Source organism: Azolla caroliniana, unplaced genomic scaffold (assembly GCF_043228905.1).
Source record: "Azolla caroliniana isolate FFs.n. ecotype wild unplaced genomic scaffold, voAzoCaro1.0.p SCAF_8, whole genome shotgun sequence".
Classification (NCBI taxonomy): domain Eukaryota; kingdom Viridiplantae; phylum Streptophyta; class Polypodiopsida; order Salviniales; family Salviniaceae; genus Azolla; species Azolla caroliniana.
In genome coordinates this window covers 12,907,306-12,917,547 of record NW_028230443.1, presented here as the reverse complement: position 1 = coordinate 12,917,547, position 10,242 = coordinate 12,907,306, and positions in this window count along the sequence as shown.

Below are 10,242 nucleotides of genomic sequence, written 5' to 3'. Positions count from 1 at the left end.
TCGACAATCGCGACAAGTGAGGAAGAACTATTGCTCATCACCGAGTAAAATGAGTTGCACCTCGTCAACGACGAGACCACATGGGTGGTCGACTCCGGAGCGTCGTTCCATCTAACCCCCGACCGAAAGTGCCTCTCATCTTACAGAGCCGGAGATCACGGTTTTGTCAGGATGGGAAATGAAGGTGCATGCCGAATTTTCAGCATAGGAGACATGTGGTTTATGATATCAACCAGGTGCAAGTTGTAATTGAAAGATGTCGGACACGTTCCGGAGGTTCGGTTGAACCTGATATCAGCCGGTCGGCTAGATGATGAAGGCTACATGGGTAGCATCCGGAATGGAGTCATGACGTTTTGCAAAGGAAGCCTGATCATGGCCCAAGCCCGGAAGATCAACACGCTATAACTTATGCATGCCCAGATTTTTTGGGAGGAAGTGAATGTGGCATCCGACATCGCCGGTGAGTTGTGGCACAAAAGGTTGTGTCACATGAGCCAAAAAGGGATGCGAAGAGTTGCTGAAGATAACCTCATTCTAGAGGTGAAAGATGTGCATCTTGAGAAATGCACCGATTTCTTGGCCAGCAAGCAAAACTGAACCTCCTTCTGAACCCGACCACCGTCGAGACGGAATGCATCGTTGGAACTTGTGCACACCGACATATGCCAAGTGGACACGAAGTCACATGTTGGGTCGTAGTACTTCGTGATGTTCATAGACGACCATAGCCAGAAGTTGTGGGTCTCACTATTGAAGACAAAGAACCAAGTACTATCAATCTTGACGGAGTGGAAAGGGAAACCCGTCAGAAGTTAAAGGCAATCCAAGCGGACAATGGAGGCGAATATCGGGGGCAGTTCGAGGAGTACTGTCGGTCGAAGGGAATCCGGCTCGAATTTACTGTGCTGAAGACACCGAAGCTGAACGGATTAGCTAAAAGGATGAACCGGATTGTGATGGAGAGAGTCCAGTGCATGCTTGCACATGCCACGTTGTCCAAGACGTTGTGGGCTGAGGCGCTAATGGCAGCGACATATGTGATAAAAAGATCACCCTCAACACCCTTGGATGGAAACACACCACAGAGAGTTTGGACCGGTAAAGACTTGTCTTACCGACACTTGAAGGTGTTTGGTTGTCTTGGCTACATACATGTAGCGAAGGACAAGAGAGTGAAAATGGACCCGAAATCTCGGCCATGCATATTTCTTGGATACGACAATGATGAATTCGGCTATCAAGTGTGGGACTTGATCGACAAGAAGGTTTTCCGGAGTCGAGATATAGTCTTTGTGGAAGATAAGACCATTGTTGAATGAGAATCAAAAAGGAAGACAATGAACTCCGGGCTGACCGACAAAGATCGGTCGGAAGATGCAAGGACCCATCTGGCCGGAAGGCAGATAGACATTCGAAGAACCGGCTGGAGTCGGACAAGAAACTGAACCAACCGACGAAGAAGAATTAGACACCAGAACCGGACAAGACCCCGAATGGGATTCGGATGAAGAATAGATGGAGGAACTGGTGGTCGGAAACCAAGGATGGAGATACTCTAAGAGAGAGAGAGAGAGAGAGAGAGAGAGAGAGAAGGGCCCCCTGGAGATTTCCTGATGTAGAGCATGTCTTATTGATTGACGAGGGGGAGCCGAAAAGCTTTGAAGAAGTAAAGAAAGACACCCACAACCGCTAGTGGTTAAGTGTCATGCATGATGAGATGGATTCAATGCATGAGAACCACACATACGAATTGACAGAGCTGTCGAAGGGAAAGAGAGCGCTCTGGAACAAGTGGATGTACAAGCTGAAACTGGGAGATGCCAGAATTCCAAAGAGATACAAAGCTCGGCATTCCTTCATGGTGACCTCGAAGAAGAGATCTACATGCAACAACCGGAGGGGTTTGTCAAGAAAGGGAAGGAACACCTAGTATGTCAGTTGAAGAAGAGCTTATATGGATTGAAGCAAGCTCCCCGGCAATGGTACCAGAAGATCGACTCCTTCATGACCCATCAAGCACACCACAAGACGCAGGCCAACCACAACGTGTTTGTGAAGAAATTTGATGAAGGCCACTTCTTGATACTCTTGTTGTATGTGGATGACATGCTCATCATCAAACCGGACCGGATCCGAATCAGAAATCTGAAGAAGGCCTTGAACCGAACCTTCTCAATGAAAGATTTGGATCCGATGAGACAGATATTGGGTATGCACATATTCCGTGATCGGACAAAGAAGCTATTGTGGTTGTCACAAGAGACGTATGTGACAAAGGTGTTTCAAAGGTTCAGCATGTTGGATGCCAAGCTGCTTGGGTCAACACTTCCGGCAAATTGCAAGATGTCCGCAAAGCAAAGTCCGAAGACAAAGGCGGAGAAAGCGGAGATGAAAAAGGTATTGTATGCCTCTGTAGTCGAAAGCTTGATGTATGCAATGGTGTCTACACAACCGGACATAGGATACACAGTCGGCGTGGTCAACCGGTTCATGAGCAATCTGGGAAAATAGCTCGTAAGTTATATGAGTATAAATATAACTAGGGAAAATAGTGTATTAAGGTTGTTGCATCATTGTATAGAGAGAGATACAGAGATACAGAGATGTAGAGAGATAGAGAGAGCAAGAGAGCAAGAGAGAAATAGAATGTATTCTTTGTTGTAACCGTCGGTTGGCAAAGACATAGAGCTCGAGGTCGTTGCCTCTGAGTCACGCATTGTACCTTTCCTCTCATAGTGATTGTTGGGGTCTGTGGGCTCTCGTGGTTTTTCTCGATTACGGTTTCCCACGATAATATCTGGTGTCATCTCATTCTGTGTAAGTGCATCAATGTTCATTTCTATTTTGTTTCTTCCATTGAGTGAATATGACTCAGTTGTGGCCGAGCACTATTTCGCACACAGCACCAACCGAAACAGACACTAGAACAAGAAGAGCTGGTTACACAGGGGTTCAAAGAGGAGCAAGAACTGATGTCGGAGCCAATAGAGCAGTTCGTTGTGCTCACACAACACGGAACCTACCGTCAATGGTTGGAGTGGCTTGGGAAGCAGGTTTTCGGTGTGGCTGACCAAATGGAAACAAAACAACGGATGCAACAGAAATAGACAGAATGGTTGTTGACAACAACCAAAGAATTGGAAAAAGCCCGGAATAAGATCCAGAGTTTGGAAGAGGAGTTGGCAAGGGCCAAAGAACTAGTGGCCATCATGGTGAATATGGGCCACAACAACCACCAAGAAACGGAGCCGGTGGAAGTGGAAAATTTACAGAAGGAAGCTCCGGAAAAAGAAGCAGAACGAGTGGCTAGCACAACCGGTAAAAGAATGTGAGCAGGAAAATGAATTGCAAATGCTAAACGACGAGTTGGCCGATCAAGAGGCATTGAGAGAGAGAGAGAGAGAGAGAGAGAGAGAGAGAGAGAGAGAGAATTGAGGAACACAGTAGAGGAGGAGAAGAGGAGAACCGAAGAGAGTCTCTAGAAGCTTCAGGGAAGTTATGACTGGTTGAAGGATGAGAAGGATAGCCTACTACAAGAGAAGGATAAGCTGAGGAGGATGGTGGAGACAGAGATCAAAAGGTTGAAGGAAGAGATCCAGCAGCAGAAGGATTGGGATGATCGGTTATGGTCACAGGCCAACCGGTGCCTAAAGCAGAAAGTGGATGACTTCGAGAAGTTATACCGGGACCATAAGCAGTTGGAGGCGGAACACAAGAAATTGGGGTCGGATTATGACCAGTAGCAAGAGAAGCTCAAGGAGGCCCAGACCGAAGTTAAAAGAAAAGACGGAGGTGCTGGCAAATCAAGGAAAGATGATGGTTGAGGCAACAACAAAGGCGTTGGAGGAGGCATCGAAAGAACGCATGTGGGAGGCGTTGCAGCACTATCAGGAGTTAGAACGGGCAAAGAGGTGTTGGATAGGGTGCAAATGACCTATCAAACAAATCTTATGAAATAAGAAGTACAAGCAATGGCAACGGCAAAGCTCATCAAAATGCTAGAGAACGAAAAGGAGGCCAAAGTAGACAAAGTAAAACTAGGCATCCGGAGAATACGGATGATCGTCGAAGCATGGAGGAACCAGACGAAGACCAGGATAGATGATTGTTTGGCGGCACTGTGCAATCAATGGTCAAAACAAGTGACGGAACTCCAACTACTACTAGTGGATGCGGAAAACCATAAAAAGGCTGGTGATAAATTTTAAAAAATGGATGAAGAAAGTATTGTCATTATCTGTTGATCGGACAAGCTCAACCGGATCCGGATCGGCTGAACAAGGCAGAGCCTGATTGGAGTCCGGAATGAAGAACCGGATCAGTGTCTAGATGGTATCCGGAACCAAGAGCGGGATCGGATTGTAACCTGTAGGACGTGAGAGGCCTACAAATCTAGCCTAGTACGTAGGCATATTTTTAGAAGTCAGTGTCAATCGCTCGTATGAGCATTGAAGTACTTGTCAGTACTTCTATCAGTCCTTTTAAGGACTTGTATAAAAGTGCTCTCATAGCACATTGTATGTACACAGAGTGTTATTATATTGAATAGAGTTTATACTATTCTGCTCTCTCTGTCTCTCCCGTGTACTGTGTATTCTTAAGCTTCCATTAAATCTTCATTTCTGTTTTATTGTTGTTATCCAGCTGAACCGGTTTATCTAAGCTTCTCAAAAATTAACCTTTACATGGTATCAGAGTGCGAGGGTTGAGAACCTCTGCAGCCGACGAACAATTTCGGAAGACAAACCCTAACACCCGGTAGAGAACAGAAAACAAAGGTTAGAATGGATAAAGGAATGGTTCGCTTGCTCTTGACGGAGAAGCTCCACAGATCCAACTACGCATCTTGGTCATACAAGATGCAACAGTACCTACTCGGACATGGTTACTGGAGTTATGTCGACAGAGCTAACGACATGGCACTTGATGTGGTACACAGGGACTTCTCGGCTTGGAAACAAGCGGCAAGCAGGGTAATGTACTCCTTCACGTCTAGTCTTAGGGATCAGCTACTCAGCCATATTCGGGACGTCAAGACGCCAAAAAAAGCTTGGGGAAACATGAAAAAGTTCTTCGCCGCACGCACCACGGCCCGGAAGCTGCAACTCTTACAGGAGTTGAGCAATGTTTGACAGGACATGTCGGAGGCCGACTACACGGCCTAGATCAAAGACATTGACAACTCACTTGCCTCTATCATGTGACCGTCGAGGAAGATGAGATGGGCAAGTCTGTCTCGGGGGCCTGGCGTCAAAGTTCGGAGCATTCCGGACGACAATCTGTGCAAGGGAGAATAAGCCCTCGTTTTTCGACTTACAGTCGATGCTCCTTGGAGAGGAGAACCACGCGGGTGCATCAACATGCTCGCACACCGACAGCAAGATGTGAGGCGGATCGGCCCCAGACTCGTGGCGGATGACGAGGATTGGCACGCAGTGGAAGCGGCCGAAAAGAGCAAAATCAAAGGCACAAGGATGGTGCCCACAATAGTTCCGAACCCTCTGGAAGCTTGCTCCTTTAGTTTGAATATGCATGTTTGAACACAAACATCCGATATTATAGGAGCCACCTATGAACATTTTCATTTACTGACCCGCTCTTGTGTGTGCATTTCTCATTTGTGGCACAAGTTTTCTTTTTCCTTCATGTCTCTTTCCCTGAGTTTCAAAATCATGATTTTTCAATTCCATATCATATCTTGCTCCATTAGCTTCGATCCGCATGTTTGAACACAAAAATCCGATATCATAGGAGCCACCAATGAACATTTTAATTTAGTCACCCAGTCTTGTGTGTGCGTTCCTCATTTGTGGCACAAGTTTACTATTTCCTTCATGTCACTTTCCCTGAGTTTTAAAATCATGATTTTTTGATTACATATCATAGCTTGCTCCATTAGCTTCGATCCACATGTTTGAACACAAAAATCCGATATCACAGGACCCACCTATGAACATTTTCATTTACTGACCTGCTCTTGTGTGTGCGTTCCTCATTTGTGGCACAAGTTTACTTTTTCCTTCATGTCTCTTGGCCTGAGTTTCAAAATCATGATTTTTCGATTACATATCATAGTTTTCTCCATTAGCTTCGATCCGCATGTTTGAACACAAAAATCCGATATCACAAGACCCACCTATGAACATTTGGATTTACTGACCCTCTCTTGTGTGTGCGTTCCTCATTTGTGGCACAAGTTTTCTTTTTCCTTCATGTGTCTTGCCCTGAGTTTCCAAAACATTATCTTTCGATTCCATATCATAGTTTGCTCCATTAGCTTCGATCCGCATGTTTGAACACAAAAATCCGATATCACAGGACCCACCTATGAACATTTGGATTTACTGACCCTCTCTTGTGTGTGCGTTCCTCATTTGTGGCACAAGTTTTCTTTTTCCTTCATGTGTCTTGCCCTGAGTTTCCAAAACATTATCTTTCGATTCCATATCATAGGTTGCTCCTTTAGCTTCGATCCACATGTTTGAACACAAAACTCCGATATCACAGGACCCACCTATGAACATTTTGATTTACTGACCCACTCTTGTGTGTGCGTTCCTCATTTGTGGCACAAGTTTTCTTTTTCCTTCATGTCACTTGCCCTGAGTTTCAAAATCATAATTTTTGGATTGCATATCTTAGCTTGGAGAGGAGAACCACGCGGGTGCATCAACAAGCTCGCACACCAACAGCAAGGTGTGAGGCAGATTGGCCCCAGACTCGTGGCGGATGACGAGGATTGGCACACGGTGGAAGCAACCGAAAAGAGCAAAATCGAAGGCACAAGGATGGTGCCCACAACAGTTTCGAACCCTCCGGAAGCAGGGAGAGTCAAAGTGGCGCCAAAACCGACAAGACAAGAGCACAACGAAATGTTGGTATTGTGGTCGGAAGGGCCACAAAGAGAGCGAGTGCTGGAAAAACCACACCGACTTGGACAAATCCGGATCCGGCAAGGCCGGATAGGGAAGCCGCCAAAGCTCGCACTACGTGAAAGGACCGGAAGGATCCGGTTCCGAAGATGGATCAGACCCAACCTTTGTTATGAAACACATGGCCAATTTGATGAAGTCAAGCACCTCAAAACCGAATGAAGTATGGTACGTTGATTTGGGAGTGTCAAATCAGATGACAAGCCACAAGGAGTGTGGTTTTCATATCTAGAAAAACCGAAATAACCGGGGGTGGTCAAAACCGGAGACGACACCCCGCATACCATCGAGCACAACGATGAGGTTCCCCTCAACCACACCAGGTGGAAGGGAAAGCTTATGAACGTCTTGCACATCCCAACAATCACAAAAAGTCTAGTCTCAATTGGACAGATTGTCGACCAAGGGATGCAAGTCCGATTCACACATCTCAAGGCAAAGTCATCGCGCAAGGGCATTGCGATGGGAGGATGTTTATCCTCAAAACGAATAATGTCGACAACGTTATGTTCGCGAAAGGGTAGAAGGTTGAGTCGGACATCGAGTTGTGGCATAAGCAGATCAGCCACATCAACTTCCAAAAGCTTCATGAGCTACAGTCGAAACATGTGGTTTAAGCGATTGCCAAAGTTTAGTGGCCGGAAAAGTGAAATCTGAGAACTGTGCCAACTCGGGAGCAGCATACACTTCTGTTAAAGATTGCTTTAGAAAGAACAGTACACACAGAGAGAGAGAGAGAGAGAGAGACACACACACACACACACACTATTTTCAAAAATTATATGAATACTCTGTGCTCTATATCTACAACGCGCTCATCAGCGCTATTTATACAAGTCCACACGGGACTGTTAGAAGTACGGTGTACTTCAATGCTCACACGAGCATCTGACACTAACTACGAGACTATAACTGCCTAGTAGTTTAACCTATACCAGGCTACCAGTTACGGATTGGATCCGGCATACTGGCTCCCCAGCTCACCGGTCCTTACTGCTTACCGGCTCGGTTGCTCACCGGCATACCGATTCCTCTCGCTTAACGGCTCAGGCTTATTCAGCCGATCCGGCTCCGGTTGAGCTTGCCGCTCAACACTCCCCCTCAAGCTCAACCTGAGGTAGGGTCGTAGTGTCAACCTCTGTGGCAGCCGGTTCTTCGAACTGACTTCTCCTGGCGTCGCTTCACCTTGCTCGCGCTCCTTGTCCGGTCCGGTCCCGTTTGCCACGACCCCTTTGGTTCTGCACGCCTCGACCTTCGGTATGTCTGCTCAATAGGCCCATCTCAGCTCCTTCGCTGCTATGCCTCTGGCACTTGCCGATCCGTCGGTTCCTCCGCGATGACATCGACTTCCGCTGCGTCCGTGTCTCCTTGGCCTCTCGTTGATCCGACTCATCCGGATCCATCTGTTGATCCGAATCGGCTGTCTCTGACTTGTTCCAGCTCTTGTCTGAATTGGTATCCTCCGATTCGATTTTCGGCTTCAGGCCTCTCACCACATCGGACGACGTCCGGGTCTTGGCCTTCTCTGTGCTTCCCTTGGCTTCTTCAGCCGGTACACCGAAGTCGAATTCTTAATTCGACTCCACATCATGGCCATTACGATCGTGATGACCTCCGCATAGCATGCACTTCTCTTCCTGAGTGTAGACTTTTTGTTCACAGCCGCTCACTCCTACCTGTTCGGATGTGCCGACTTCCTTCATCGACTCGGCTTCATTTTTCTTCTTGTCTCCACCTCTACCGGTTCTTCTCTTACCTACGGGTTCAACAGTTTTTTTGCCTTTGCGTCTCCCCCTCAAGTGCGGCACGTCAAGATGCTAAACACCAAGCATTTCGGTAAAGTGCTGCAACTTGTCCGACCCAAGGGGTCTGGTGAAGATGTCGGCAACTTGCCGATCCGTGTGAACATACCGTAGTTCAACTTCATCGCTCAGGACCCGCTCACGCATGAAGTGATAATGCATTTCTATGTGCTTTGTCCGAGCATGGAACACAGGGTTCTTGGCGAGCTGCATGCTGCTGAGGTAATCGCAGTAGATGAGGATCGGGGTCGGTACCTCGATCTGCAGGTCTTGCACTAGTCGCCGAAGCCAAATGGCTTCGTAGGTGGCAACGGTCACGCCCCGGTATTCAGCCTCAGTGCTGGATAGAGCCACTGTTGGCTGCTTTTTGCTGCTCCACGCAACAGCCGCGCTCCCAAGAGAAAACATAAAGCCGGAAGTTGAGCGACGATCCGTTGCATCGCCAGCCCAGTCGGCATCCGTGTAGCCGACAAGCTCTTCAGTTATACCTTGCCGGTATAAGAGCCCCCGGTCCTTAGTGCCGCTTACATACCTCAGTATTCGTTGCACGCACTGAAGGTGCTCCACGGTCGGCTTCTGCATGAATTGTCTTACCACTCCGACCGGATAGCTAATGTCGGGTCGGGTGATGGTCAAGTAGATCAGGCTTCTGACTATTTGTCGGAACCTTTTCTCATTGCAGGCTGGTCCGGAGTTGGGACGGATCTTCTGATTCCGGTCCAGGGGTGTGGAGACAAATCGGCATTCCGTCATGCCCAACTTGTACAGCATATTCAACACATAATGGCGTTGAGAAAGCAATATGCCATCGGGGGTGCGGATGACCTCGATCCCCAAAAAATAATGAAGGTTCCCCAAGTCCTTCATATCGAATGTGTTCGACAACTGGGACTTGACACAGTTGATTTCCGGAAGACCTGGGCCGGTGATGACTAAATCATCAACATAGAGTAAGATACATACCGGACCATTTGAGCCTTGACGGATGAACAGGGAAGAGTCCGACTTAGAGGCACCAAACCCCATCTTTCGCAACCGGTGCGTGATCTTAGCATTCCAAGCATGGGGGGCTTGCTTCAAGCCGTACAATGACTTCCTCAGTCAGCATACCACTGACTTGTTCACCTCCGACTGAAATCCGGGGGGCTGAGTCATAAAGACTTCTTCTTCAAGATCTCCTTGAAGGAAGGCATTCTTCACATCCATCTGATGAAGATGCCAACCCCTTGCTGCAGCAACCGCCAGTACCACACGAACCGTCGTCATCTTCGCTACAGGAGCGAAGGTTTCGTCGTAGTCGATTCCGTGGGTCTGTGCATATCCCTTCGCCACTAACCGGGCCTTGTACCAGTTAACTGTACCGTCAGCATTGTACTTTACCTTGTACACCCACTTGCATCCGATCGGTTTACAGTGACGGGGAGGGTCAACCAGGTCCCAAGTTCCGTTGGCATCCAGTGCCCGCATTTCTTCCTCCATAGCGGCACGCCAATTTGCGTCCTTTG